This window comes from Loxodonta africana, chromosome 26, assembly GCF_030014295.1.
Source record: "Loxodonta africana isolate mLoxAfr1 chromosome 26, mLoxAfr1.hap2, whole genome shotgun sequence".
Lineage (NCBI taxonomy): Eukaryota > Metazoa > Chordata > Mammalia > Proboscidea > Elephantidae > Loxodonta > Loxodonta africana.
This window is the reverse complement of record NC_087367.1, coordinates 24877756-24893524: the sequence shown is the minus strand read 5'-3', so window position 1 is coordinate 24893524 and position 15769 is coordinate 24877756.

Genomic DNA, 15769 nt, shown 5'->3' with positions numbered 1-15769 from the left:
CTTGTATTTGTAAAATCTGAAAGAGTACACCAAATTATCAGAAGAGGTGACCTCTAGAAAATAGTTTGGAGAGGAAGGAGGACTTTCACTTTTTACTTTATTGGTATTGTTAAAATTGTCAAAGACAAGCATCGTCCTTTTATAATTAAAAACAAGTTTAAGTCACCAAAATGAGGATGTGGGGGAGTGAGTCAATTTCATCTTTAGTAATTTCAAACTTACAGAATAATTGGAAAAACCTCTTAGACCCTTCACGCAGAGATCCCAGTTAAATTCAACTCCCTCAATAATGTCCTTCAGAGCCAAAGGATCCAATCCAGGATCACGAATTGTACTTAGCCTCTTCAGTGTCCTTCAGTCTGGCACAATTAATTCCTCAGTCCTCCCTTGACTTTTATGATCTTAATATTTTTGAGGATTGCAGGAAAGTTGTTTTGTAGGGCATCCCTCCAATGGGATTTGTCTCATGTTTCTTCATGATTAGATTCATGATGTATGTTTTTATTTTATCAGAGAAATGTTTTGCTCTCCACACTGCCACCATCAGATGGTGCATAAGTCTGTCCAATCGCTGGTGAGGATGACTTTGTTCCTTGGAGTAAGGTGCTGTCTGCCAGATTTCTCCACTCTAAAGTTACCAATGTATACATCCCAGGGGCTCACAGGTGAAATATTAATTCAGTCACTGACTAGTCTGAATGCTTTGTTAGAATTGCTCAATGCACCATAACAGTATTCAGGAAACCCCAGGGAAGAAAAAAGAAAGACGAAAGATACTGACTTATTCACAAGGAAACCTAACAGTGACAAATTAGTTCTCATTTTGATGGCCTCTAGGTTTGAGAATGTATTTATCACCCAAATACTCTGTTTTCCTGTGTTCTAAAAAAAGAACGGTTTTTATAATAAGCCAAGTCTATAGTTTTTTTTTTTTTTTTTTTTTTTTTTTTTATAGTAGCCCAAGTAAAGATATGCACCTTTAGGGCAGCTGAAAGAAGTTACCGGTATTTTCATCTTATATTTATGAAAGACAGTAAAAAGTTTGATTGTCAAACCATAAATCTGATGAAAGTAAAAATAAATTTAGAGAAATCAGTCTTTTGTGGAAGCAACCACCTTATCCTTTTTCATGAAACATACACAAGCAAAAGAACTTTGATTTTTTTGAGAAAAGACCTTCTACATAGAATTATGAGACATGTAGAGCGTGACAATATGTAAGTACAATTGTAGTATTTTACAAATTTATGATGAAATCACTGAAGGTCTAAGCAAGGAAAAGTTTTAGTCTGACTACTGAATACTATTAGTTTAGTGAGATGGTGAAAACAAAAATGGTATTCAATATGAAAAAGATTAACTACAGAATTATTAAAGCCTTGTTGAAAGTGCAAGTATCTATTAAAATGCAACCCCTCCCAAGAATAAAGGCTCCAGGCCCCAGAAGTCCCACCCCAAACACTCCCACAATACTAGCCCCTCATAGGTGAGCATATTCCTACATCAGTCTCAAATTCATAAGTCCCAAATTCTTAATGCCCTTAAGATTCTGAAACTTGCTTTTGAATGTCAAGTAGCTAAAGTGAAAAGAAACGACGTAAAAGAGCTGAACAGAAGATTTCAAAGGGCGGCGCGAGAAGACGAAGTATTACAAAGACATATGCAAAGAACTGCAGTTAAAAAACCAAAACAGGAAGAACACGCACCACATTTCTCAAGCTGAAAGAACTGAAGAAAAATTTCAAGCCTCGAGTTGGCAATAGTGAAGGATTCTTTGGGCAAAATACTGAACGACACAGTTGTTAGGTGCTGTCAAGTCGGTTCCGACTCACAGCGACCCTATGCACAACAGAACAAAACACTGCCCAGTCCTGCACCATCCTCAGAATCGTTACGCTTGAGCTCACTGTTGCAGCCACTGTGTCAATCCACCTCATTCAGGGTCTTCCTCTTTTCCGCTGACCCTGTACTCTGCCAAGCATGATGTCCTTCTCCAGGGACTGATCCCTCCTGACAACATGTCCAAAGTATGTAAGACGCAGTCCCACCATCCTTGCCTCTAAGGAGCATTCTGGCCGCACTTCTTCCAATACAGATTTGTTCGTTCTTTTTGCAGTCCATGGTATATTCAATATTCTTCGCCAACACAATTCAAAGGCATCAACTCTTCTTCGGTCTTCCTTATTCATTGTTCAGCTTTCACATGCATATGATGTGATTGAAAATACCATGGCTTGGGTCAGGTGCACCTTAGTCTTCAGGGCGACATCTTTGCTCTTCAACACGTTGAAGAGATCCTTTGCAGCAGATTTGCCCAATGCAATGAGTCTTTTGATTTCTTGACTGCTGCTTCCATGGCTGTTGATTGTGGATCCAAGTAAAATGAAATCCTTGACAACTTCAGTCTTTTCTCCATTTATCATAATGCTGCTCATTGCTCCAGCTGTGAGGATTTTAATTTTCTTTATGTTGAGGTGCGGTCCATACTGAAGGCTGTGGTCTTTGATCTTCAATAGTAAGTGCTTCAAGTCCTCTTCACTTTCAGCAAGCAAAGTTGTGTCATCTGCATAACGCAGCCTATTAATGAGTCTTCCTCCAATCCTGATGCCCCATTCTTCAATTGTCCAGCTTCTCCTATTATTTGTTCAGCATACAGATTAAATAGGTATGGTGAAAAAATACAACCCTGACGCACACCCTTTCTGTCTTTAAACCAATCAGTATCCCCTTGTTCTGTCTGAACAACTGCCTCTTGATCTATGTAAAGGTTCCTCATGAGCACAATTAAGTGTTCTGGAATTCCCATTCTTCGCAATGTTACCCATAGTTTGTTATGATCCGCAGAGTCGAATGCCTTTGCATAGTCAATAAAACACAGGTAAACATCCTTCTGGTATTCTCTGCTTTCTGCCAGGATCCATCTGACATCAGCAATGATATCCCTGGTTCCACGTCCTCTTCTGAAACCGGCCTCAATTTCTGGCAGTTCCCTGTCGGTATACTGCTGCAGCCGTTTTTGAATGATCTTCAGCAAAATTTTGATTGTTTGTGATATTAATGATATTGTTCTATATAATTTCCACATTCAGTTGGATCACCTTTCTTGGGAACAGGCATAAATATAGATCTCTTCCAGTCAGTTGGCCAGGAAGCTGTCTTCCATATTTCTTGGCATAGACAAGTGAGCACCTCCAGCGCTGCATCTGTTTGTTGAAACATCTCAATTGATATTCCGTCAATTCCTGGAGCCTTGTGTTTCGCCAATGCCTTCAGAGCAGCTTGGACTTCTTTCTTCAGTACCATCGGCTCCTGATCATATGCCACCTCTTGAAATGGTTGAATGTTGACTAACTCTTTTGGGTATAATGACTGTGTATTCCTTCCATCTTCTTTTGATGCTTCCTGCATCATTTAATATTTTCCCTGTGGAATCCTTCACTACTGCAACTCGAGGCTTGAATTTTTTCTTCAGTTCTTTCAGCTTGAGAAACGCCAAGCGTGTTCTTCCCTTTTGGTTTTCCATCTCCAACTCTTTGCACATGTCATTGTAATACTTTGTCTTCTCGAGCCGCCCTTTGAAATCTTCTGTTCAGTTCTTTTGCTTCACCAATTCTTCCTTTTGCTTTAGCTGCTCGACTCTCAAGAGCAAGTTTGAGTCTCCTCTGACATCCATCTTGGTCTTTTCTTTCTTTCCTGTCTTTTCAGTGACCTCTTGCTATCTTCACATATGATGTCCTCGACGTCATTCCACAACTCATCTGGTCACTAGTGTTCCAGATGAAAGGAACAAGGCTCAAGGAACTGAAGGAGTACCAATTTCAATTGGTATGATGAAAGGAATACCGTACCAAAATGAATTGGTCGATGTTCAATCATTTCAGGAGGTAGCATATGATCAAGAATCGATGGTACAGAAGGAAGAAGTCCAAGCTGCACTGAAGACACTGGCAAAAAACGAGGCTCAAGGAACTGAAGGAATACCAATTGAAATGTTTCAACAAATAGATGCAGCACTGGGGTGCTCACTTGTTTATGCCAAGAAATGTGGAAGACAGCTACCTGGCCAACCAACTGGAAGAGATCCATGTTTATGCCCACTCCAAAAAAAAGGTGATCCAACAAAATGCGGAAATTATCAAACAATATCATTAATACCATACGCAAGTAAAATTTTGCTGAAGATCATTCAAAAGTGGTTGCAGCGGTACATCAACAGCGAACCGCCAGAAATTCAAGCCGGATTCAGAAGGGGACGTGGAACCAGGGATATCATTGCTGATGTCTGATGGATCCTGGCAGAAAGCAGAGAATACCAGAAGGATGATTACCTGTGTTTTATTGACTATGCAAGGTATTCATCTACGTTGTCATAACAAATTATGGGTAACGTGAAGAATGGGAATTCCGGAACACTTAAATTTGCCCGTGAGCCATCTGTACATAGATCAAGAGGCAGTTATTGGAACAGAACAAGGGGATACTGCATGGTTTAAAGTTAGGAAAGGTGTGTGTCAGGGTTGTATCCTTTCGCCGTACTTATTCAATCAGTATGCTGAGCAAATAATCTGAGAAGCTGGACTATATGAAGAACAAGGCATCAGGACTGGTGGAAGACTCATTAACAACCTGTGTTATGCAGATGACACAATCTTGCTTGTGGAAAGTGAAGAGGATTTGAAGCACTTACTAATGAAAATCAAAGACCACAGCCTTCAGTATGGAATACACCTCAACATAAAAAAATACAAAAATCCTCACAACTATACCAATAAGCAACATCATGACAAATGAAGATTGAAGCTGTCAAGAATTTCATTTTACTTGGATCCACAATTAACAGCTATGGAAGCAGCAGTCAAGAAATCAAATGACGTATTGCCCTGGACAAACCTGCTGCAAAAAATCTCTTTAAAGTGTTACAAAGCAAAGATGTCACTTTAAAGACTAAGGTGTGCCTGACCCAAGCCATAATGTTTTCAATCACCCCATATGCATGCAAAAGCTAGGCAGTGAATAAGGAAGACTGAAGAAGAATTGATGCCTTTGAGTTATGGTGTTGGCGAACAATGTTGAATATACCACAGACTGAAACCCTGCTGGTGTAGTGGTTAAGAGCTATGGCTGCTAACCAAAAGGTCAGCAGCTGGAATCCATCAGGCGCTCCTTGGAAACCCTATTGGGCAGTACTAATCTGACAGGGTTGTGATTCAAAATTGACTCGATGGCAATGGGTTTGGTTTGTTTTGGCAAAAAGAAACAAACAGATCACCTTGGAAAAAATACAGCCAGAATGCTCCTCAGAAGCAAAGCTGACAAGACTTTAGCTCATGTATTTTGGACATGTTATCAGGAGGGACCAGTCCCTGGAGGACATCATGCTTGGTAGGTCAGTGAACGACAGGAAGATCCTCAATGAGATGGACTGACACAGTGAGGTCAGTGAACAACAGGAAGACCCTTGATGAGACAGACTGACACAGTGGCTGCCATAATGTGCTCAAGCAAAACAACGATCACGAAGATAGCACAGGACCGGGCAGTGTTTCGCTGTTTTACAGAGTCGCTGTGAGTTGGAACCAACTGGACAGCACCTAATGGTTACAACAATCAATTCTTATCATTAGTTGTGGTGTTTTCATTTTCCCAATTCCCACTCAACTGCACAAGACAGTATTTTTAAAACTGCAAAAAAAAAAAAAAAAAAAACTGCTTTAAAAAGTAAGATGGCATGCTGAAGAGGTTGAGCTGTTGTGATCCTTAGGTGACAGATGACAGTCCAATTCTGGAGACTAAATGGTAGTGTCAAAACATAATGGATGGTCTATGAAAAGCTGAATATGAAAACATAAAGGACTACCAGCACAGAGCAGGAGGGAAGCACAGTATGTACTCTGGTCCCTGGTCAGTTCCTGTTATCATTCCTAACCATTTTAAACAGCGAGATTACCAGTTTGCAACAGGCTATTTGGACAGTTTTGACAGGAGTGCAGTCCTTTTCCAATTGAGGCATTTTTCTTCTTCCTCTAAGTCCCAACTTCTCCAATTCAGATACCAAATCATAATTATAGATTTAAGTGCTTTATGATCTATAGATTTAATGCAATTCCAATCCAAATTCCAATGACATTCTTTAATGAGATGGAGAAACAAATCACCAACTTCATATGGAAGGGAAGAGGCACCGGATAAGGAAGCATTACTGAAAAAGAAGAACAAAGTAGGAGGCCTCACTCTACCTGATTTTAAAAGCTATTATACCACCACAGTAGTCAAAACAGCCTGGTACTGGTACAACAACAGATACATGGACCAATGGAACAGAATTGAGAATCCAGACATAAATCCATCCACATATGAGCAATTGATACTTGACAAAGGCCCCAAAGCAGTTAAATGGGGAAAAGACAGTCTTTTCAACAAATGGTGCTGGCATAACTGGATATCCATCCACAAAAAAATGAAACAAGACCCATACCTCACTCCATACACAAAAACGGCTCTAAATGGACCAAAGACCTAAATATAAAATGTAAAACTATAAAGATCATGGAAGAAAAAATAGGGACAACCCTAGGAGGCCTAACACATGGCATGAACACTATACAAAACATTACTAACGATACAGAACAAAAACCAGATAACTGGGAGCTCCTAAAAATCAAATACCTATGCTCATCCAAAGACTTCACCAAAAGAGTAAAAAGACTACCTACAAACTAGGAAAAAGTTTTTAGCTGTGACATTTCCGATCAGCTTCTGATCTCTAAAATCTACATGATACTGCAAAAAAACAAATAACACAATTAAAAAATGGGCAAAGATATGAACAGGCACTTCACTAAAGAAGATATTCAGGTAGCTAACAGATATATGAGGAAATGCTCACAATCATTCGCCATTAGAGAAATGCAAATGAAAACTACAATGAGATTTCATCTCACTCCAACAAGGCTGGCATTAATCCAAAAAACACAAAATAATAAATGTTGGAGAGGTTGTAGAGACTGGAACACTTATACACTGCTGGTGGGAATGTAACATGATACAACCACTCTGGAAATCGATTTGGCGCTTCCTTAAAAAGCTAGAAGTAGAACTACCATACAGTCCAGCAATCCTACTCCTTGGAATAGATCCAAGAGAAATAAAAGCCTTTACAGGAACAGATATATGCACACCCATGTTCACTGCTGCACTGGTTACAATAGGAAAAAGAAGCAACCAAGATGTCCATCAACAGATGAATGGATAAATTATGGTATATTCACACAATGGAACATTACGCATTGATAAAGAACAGTGATGAACCTGTAAAACATTTCCTAACATGGAGGAATCTGGAAGGCATCATGCTGAATGAAATTAGTCAGTTGCAAAAGGACAAATATTGTATAAGACCACTATTATAAGAACTGGAGAAACAGTTTAAACAGAGAAGGAAATATTCTTTGATGGTTACGAGGGGGGAGGAAGGGTCGGGGAAGGGCATTCACTAATTAGATAGTAGATAAAAACTACTTTAGGTGACAGGAGAGACAACGCACAATACAGGTGAGGTCAGCACAACTGGACTAAACAAAGACATTTCCTGAATAAACAATGCTTCCAAGGCCAGCGTAGCAGGGGCAGGGGTTTGGGGACCATGGTTTCAGGGGACATCTAAGTCAACTGGCATAATAAAATCTATTAAGAAAACAATCTGCATCCCACTTTGGAGCGTGGCATCTGGGGTCTTAAAACACTAGCAAGCGGCCATCTAAGATGCATCAATTGGTCTCAACCCACCTGGACCAAAGGAGAACGAAGAACACCAAGGACACAAGGTAATTACGAGCCCCAGAGACAGAACCACCACCACCACTGCCGTAGAGTTGATTCTGACTCATAGCAACCCTATAAGACAGAGTAGAACTGCCCCATAGTTTCCGAGGAGCGCCTGGCGGATTCGAACTGCTGACCTGTTGGTTAGCAGCCGTAGCACTTAACCACTACGTCACCAGGGTTCCCAAGAGACAGAGAGGGCCACGCAAACCAGAGACTACATCAGCTTGAGACCAGAAGAACTAGATGGTTCCCAGCTATAACTGATGACTGCCCTGACAGGGAACACAACAGAGAACCCCTGAGGGAGCAGAAGAGCAGTGAAATTCAGACCCTCAAATTCTCGTAAAAAGACCAGACTTAATGGTCTGACTGAGACTAGAAGGACCCCGGTGGTCATGGCCCCCAGACCTTCTGTTGGCCCAGGACAGGAACCATACCCAAAGCCAACTCTTCAGACAGGGATTGGACTGGATAATGGGATGGAGATGCATGCTGGTGAGGAGCGAGCTTCACTGATCAGGTGGACACTTGAGACTATGTTGGCATCTCCTGCCTGGAGGAGAGGTGAGAGGGTAGAGGGGGTTAGAAGCTGGCGAAATGGACACGAATAAAAAGTGGAGGGAGGGAATGGGTTGTCTCAGTAAGGGGAGAGCAACTGGGAGTATATAGCAAGGGGTATATAAGTTTTTTGTGAGAGACTGACTTGATTTGTGAACTTTAAAGCACATTAAAATTAAAAAAAAAAAAAAAAAAAAGATTTAAGTGATTTAAACAACACGTTCTGCTATAGCCAAGTGAGGAGGTAAGCAAAGCAAAACCAAGGATCCAAAAAAAAAAAAAAAAAAAAACCCAAAGAAACCTGTTGTCGTCAAGTCAATTCGAACTCACAGCAACCCTATAGGACAGAGTAGAACTGCTCCATAGGATTTCCAAGGAGCACCTGGTGGATTTGAACTGCTGACCTTTATGGTTATCATCCAAACTCTTAACCACTATCCCACCAAGGTTTCCAAAAGCAATGATAAAGCTAAAAAATATTGACAAAAACTATTTTGGTGCTCCAGAAATTGACCAAAGACATACAACAATCTGTGAAGGTTTTATGCTTGGGAAACTGCTGAACTTGAGGTAAAAAGAGTGGGAACCTGGGGCCATTCCCATTTCCTTCCCTTCCCCATATCAGTCATTGCACATGTTCTGTGAAGGCAGGACAGAACAAGAGGATGAGCCAGCTGCGGTGGTTGAAGAGGAATTCACTCAGTTTGGAGTGGGGGGTGATACTCAGGCCTGAAAGCATCAATAGAAATAATGATCTCGGTGCCAGACAAGCAGGGAGAACCAATGGCTCTACTAGCCTGAAGCTGCAGCTCTGGCTGTAGCAAGCATATTTCTGGCTGATTGAAGGCTGCATATATGCATACCAGAGACCAGAGAAAGTCAGAGCTCCTCCAACACTCTAGCCAACTCTGAGATTGCATGCATATGCGGAGGAGGAGAGACAGGGCTCAGCAAAAAATTAAGAGCCAGTGCAGACCTGAAAATGCCCTGAACGTGGAAGGCATTCCCCTAGACATAGATCTGTCAGCAGAGGGTGTAGAAGTCTGCCTAGTGATTGGCTGACCACTAAGTTATGCAGATAAAAAGCAAACTCCTAGGAAGCTAAGCTTGAAAATATAACATGAGTGTTAAAAAAAACTTCACAGAGAAGAAGATTATTAAAAAAGGAACAAAATGAAAGTTCTGGGTTTGGAAAGTATAGCAAATAAAAAGTTCATCAGATTGAATAGTAGCAGATTTGAGATGGCTACTCAAGAATAAGTGAATAAGTGAACCTGAAGATCAATATAAACTAGCGAATCTGAAAAAAAGGAGATTAAAAAGACTGAACAAAGCCCCAGAGACCTGTAGGACAACACCAACCACATCAACTACATGTAGTCAGAGTCCAAGGAGAAGAGCAAGAGGAGGAGACAAAAAATATATTTAAAAAACGGCAAAAAACTTCCAAAATTTGATTTAATCTATCTATACATCCAAGAAACTCAACAGTCTACGAAGAATAAATACAAAGGTATCTACACCTAGATATATCATATTCAGACTGCTGAATACCAGAAGCTAAGAGAAAATTTAAAAGCAGCAAGAGAAAAATGACTTCGACATATACAGGAAACCACCAATTCAATTAACAGCGAATTTCTCATCTGAGATAATGGAGTAGAGAAGGCAGTGGAACGACATATTCAACGTGCTTAAAAACCAGTGATTCTGCATCAGCCAAGGAATCCCGGGTAGTGTAAACAGTTAACATGCTCAGCTACTAACCTAAAGGTTTGAGTCTACCCAGAGGTGCCTCAGAAGAAAGGCCTGGCTATCTACTTAACATTAGCAATTGAAAACCCTATGGAGCACAGCTCTACTCTGACACACATGGGGTTGCCATGAGTTGAAATCACCTTGACAACAACTGGTTATATCACCCAAAACTATCCTTCAAAAATAAAGGTAAAATAAAAACACTTCCTGGATAAACAAAAACAGAATTCACTGCTAGCAGACCTGCCGTACAAAAAACAGTGAAGGAAGTCTATGCTGAAAGGAAATGGTACAAGTTTAACGAAGGGTTAAAAAATTTAATTGTGCATTAGGTGAAAGTCTACAGAGCAAATTAGATTCCCACCAGAGCACCGGAATATTTTTCAAGCCCCTTGGGTGATCCTAATATGCAACTAAAAATGAAACCACTGACCTAAAGTTTTCCCCGTTACTGTCTTATAATTCACCAATATTACGGTAAGTTCATAACGCAGTTAGCTAGAATTTGCCCCATAGCTTCATGAAGCATTTCCTCAAGGAATGAATGAGTCAGAACAATCTTCCCAGGCCAAACGTATGTCCTGGTAAGGCCCTGGCAGCCCTACCAATAATCCTGGCATCTCCAGAGATATTTTAGATTGTAAAGTTGAAGACAAATGTCTACATGAGGGGTTTGCTAACTTTTTCAGTAAAGGACCACAGTGTATCTTGGGTTTTGTGGGATATACGGTTTCTGCCAAGACTGCTCAACTCTGCCATCGTAGCACAAAAGCAGCCACAGCCAACAGGTAAATGAATGGGCATGAGTGTTTTCCAATAAAACTTTATGGATACAGCAATTTGAATTTCTCATGTTCACGTGTCATAGATTATTAATTCTTTGGAGTTTTCCTCCATTACTTAAAAATGTACAAAACATCCTTAGCTCATCAGCTGTATAAAGCCTGCAGTGGGCACTGTGAAGGAACACAAACATCAAGACATAGTCTACCCATTTTATCAGGCAAAGGAAGTGGTACCTTCTGTTTATAGACACCTAAGAGTTTTGGTGATGGGCCTCCTGACACTGCTGCCATATATGTTTTCTTTATGGCCAGATTTCTGAATCTGGCCTGAAACCTTGGCAGTGAATGGATTCATTTTCTAGAATTCAGATTTCTTAAAGATATGTTACAACCCAAAATAAACACTAATGGATTGGGATCTTTGTATAGGATCCCATCCAGCCTTGGCCACTAAAAAACACAATCCAGGAAATCTGTGGAGGTGGACAGGATATAGCCTTAGGCAACTAGTAAACCCGAACCAAACCCACTGCCATGGAGTCTATGTCAACGCATAGCAACCCCATAGTACAGAGTAGAACTGCCCCGCAGGGTTTCCAAAGCTGTAAATCTTTACAGAAACAGACTGCTGCATCTTTCTTCTGCGAGTGGCTGGTAGGTTTGAACGAACCTTTCACTTAGCAGCCCAGCACCTTAACCACTGTGCCACGAGGGCTCCTTAGACACCTAATAATGAAAAGCTGCTGGTCCAATGACTTGACCTTAGATAGGTCAGCCTGACTTACCTGGGCTCACTAGCCCTTGGCGGTAGGTGTGTCAGCACCCTTTCCGCAAGAACCTTCAGCACAGAACCTTTCCAAACCCTTTTTGGGCAGAACTCTCAAAGCAGCGGCACTCGAACCTAGATGAGGAGAGAGAAAAACCTTGCACTGCAACTGCAGAGGAGAGCTGGGCGCTGCTAAATGCCGCCCAGGAAACTAAGCCCTCGCTAGGCAGAGTCAGACAGCAGCCAGTCTCACAGGGGCTAAACGGAAATGGTGATTACAAAGGCCTCCGGTGTCATATGCTTGGTTTAGAAAAATTCACTTACCCATTAATTCATGTCTCATTCATCTATATGCCAGATAATGAAGAAACTGAACAAGGCCAGGTCCCTGCAGTCACCATTTGCCTTTTGGTAACAGACAATTACAGTGTAAAACAGAGGACTGCGTTGTATTCAGGGCAAGGCAACCTAAACCAGACTTTGGAACTCATGGAAGTTCTTCAGCAGAGTGAGGGGGGAGATTTTTAAAACTAGTTCTTTTAAACAAAAAGTTTTGCCTTGAAAGGTCAATGAGCAAAATGATGAAAAATTTTAGCCACTTATAGAGTCAAAAGAATTCCCGAGACAGAGCTGGCAATAGCTTCAAGAAGGTATGGACCAAAAACTCATTTTTACAAATGAACAATTCAGAGAAAAGAAAATGCTTTCCTCATAGAAAAAATGTGTATCAAAACTATACTGAGGTTCCTCAAGAAGTTAAACATAGAATTATCATACGATCCAGCAATTTCACTCCAATGCATATACCCAAGAATTAACAACAGGTATTCAAACCAAAACTTGTTCGTGAGTGTTCACAGCAGTATTATCTGCAACAGCCAAAAGGTGGCAACAACCCAACGTCCCTCAACCAATAAATGGATAAACAAAACGAGGTTAATCCGTACGACATTATCATCATTCAGCCATTAAGGAATCAAGTTCTGATACATGCTATGTAACATGAATGCACCTTGAAAACATTACACAAAGCGAAATAAGCCAGACCCAAAAGGCCACATAAAATGTGGTTCCATTTATATAAAACACCTAGAATAAAAATCCAGAGACGGAAAAAAACAGATCAAGAGTTGCCAGGGGCTGTGGAAATGGGGAAAATAGGGAAGGACTGCTTAAAGGGTAGGGGTTTCTACTTCTGGTGATGAAAACATTCTGGAGACAGGAGTGGTAGGTGCACGATATCGTGAATGTACTTAATGCCACTAAATTAAATATATTTAAAATGTTAAATTGGTAAACTCTGTTATGTATGTTTTATAATTTAAAAAACCCCCAAAACTACGCCAAAACACCATTTTTCAACATAAGACTGGTAAAAAAAAGTTTGAAAGCTCACCCTGGAGGCAATGGTGCAGATAACGGGTACTGTCATACGCCACCAGGGCAAACGAACAAAACCTAGTAAAAGTATCAATGCACACGCTCTGATCCAGCAACTCAACTCGTAGAGATTATCCTGTATATGCTTGCCCAATGCACCGTTATTCACTGCAACATAGCAATGGCAATTAGAAACGACCTTTATGTCCATCGGTACAGAACGACTTCAATTCCTGTTACTCCTTTGTGCTAAAACCCTCCACAGAAAATCAGTAAGTTCTTTCCAAGGCCTACAAAGTGCTATTACATACCCTCTATTCTGCATCACTCTCCCTTCCTATGCCATCTACCACTTTCCCGTTTGTTTACTTCACACTGGCCTCCTTGCCCTCCAACAATCACAGCCACTGGAGGGCCTTTGTGCTTACTGTGTCCTCTACCTAGAAAAATCTTTCCTTCAAGGTCTACAGCTCACTCCATCATTTGGTCAAACGTCATCATCAGAGGCTTTCCTAAAGCACCCTTTGTAAGACAACAAACCAGCTATCACTTTGCCTTACTTTATTACTATTCTCCATAACACTTACTGCCCACCTGGTATTTACTCATTTCTCTCTCCAGAACTTAAGCTCCGTAAGGATAAAGATTTTGTTCACTTCTGTATCCCAAGGTCAGCACAGTGCCTGGTACAGTGAAGGAGCTCAACAAGTTTACTAAATAAACTGTGCAACATCCAGTCAATAGTATGCAGTATTAAAAAATCACACACCAAAATACTAAATGAGAAGACACAGGCACTTTATATACTACCTTTTGTGTTAAAGAAGAAAATATCTATGTATATTTGCTTACATAGGGACTGACTATCCAGCAGACTATGTATCTGGTAATAATGGTTGCCCTGTGGAAGAGAACTCAACGGCTGAGCCAGGCGTGGGGAGGCTTCTCACTGTGTACATCTTGAGTATATCGTCGATTCAAAAAAATAAAATGAAAAATAAGCTAAGTCAGGGGCCTGTGGAATAAGCACTAGGTTTGAAAAGTGGCCCTGAAGGTTTAACAGTCAATAAAACCAAGAAACCCATTGCAGTTGCGTCGATTCTGACTCAGAGACTCTGTAGGACGGAGCAGGACTGCCCCATAGGGTTTCCGAGAAGCGGCTGGTGGATTCAAACTGCCAACCCTTTAGTTAGCAGCCAAGCTCTTAACCACTGCACCACCGGGGCGGCTCCTTTTTTTTTAAGGTATCTTACTGATGTTGTTTTGGGTTACTGATTAAAAGGGCTTTAAAACCACCAGTAAGACTCAAACTTTAGCTTCAGTTACCTCCTGCCAGGTGAATTAACCTGGTTAAGTTACCAGTCTTAGTCCATTTCTTCTTCTGTGAGATGGAGAATAGTTACCTACTTTGTTGTAAGAATTAAGTAATATCCCCTGGTACTTTTGGAGCCCTGGTGGCAGGGGTTAAAACTCGGCTGCTAATCAAAAGGTCAGCAGTTCTAACCCACCAGCCATTTCTTGGAAACTATGGGGCAGTGACCCTATAGTCACTACGAGTCAGAATGAACTCAACAATGGACTTGGGTTTTCTTACTAAAAAAATTAACTTACCCAAGTGTGAAACATTTGAGTTTTTGAGGACTTAACTCCAAGATCAGCCCGCCTACTAGCATTTCTTGTTATTTTGAACTTCTGTTCCACAGCATCTTTCTAGTTACAATCATGTATATAGCTCAGTTATGGAGCCCTTCCTTCCAAAGGGCTCCCAAGCTAAGAGCTATGAAAACTCCTTCACTTGAGTAAGTCTGCCAACTTTTCAGTTTTATACCTTGTGATTCCTATTACCTTAATATATTTTGGAAAAACACCATACTCCTTTAGACTACGAGATAGGTTATAACCTACACAAACATGGGAACTACAATCCTAGCCCACTATTCACTTAACCAATCTCAAATTGATGGAATTTCCAACTTCTCAGACTTTATTCTTTGTCCTCAGAAGACGACACGGCAAAATGGTAGCGCCACAGCTCACTTGATACTGAGCCTAGTTCAAAGCCCAATGCAGAGCTGCCACTGTGAGGTCAAAGGTATTCATGACTTCTCTCTGTACCTACGTTAGAGGACCAAAATAAGGTTTTATGTATATAGCATTCGAAAGCATCCAGCATTGTTAAATTAGCTACCAATTAGTGCCAGGGTGAGACGTATCAAATTTAGATTCCGAACCAGCACTTTTTAAATCAATTTTACAGTTCTAACCGACATAATCTACCATTTTGAGATATTTACTGAACACAATGGTATTGCAGTAAAGTATGAAAGGTACTGGCCTTGACAGTCAGGATTCCTTTTTCCCACTAAGGTTATGTTTTTTATGCTTGTTTCTTAAAACCATTTTTTTGCAACACCTCTATACCCTTTATATCCTTCCATACTAATGTCCAGGGTGCTGCTAGATTGTCTATTCCAAAATGACAGGATTAATAATTCCTACTCTTGACTCAAAACTCCCATCTCCAAAAATTGAGTATCAGGATTGTGTTTTCAATCTCTGTAAGATTTATTGTTGAGTAAACTTATCTTTATACACACAGAACAATTAAAGCTAACCAAGTGCAACAAACGAGCCTGCCAATTATACACATAGCTTTATACCAACCATATATATAGTTCAGGCAGTTAAATCAAAATTC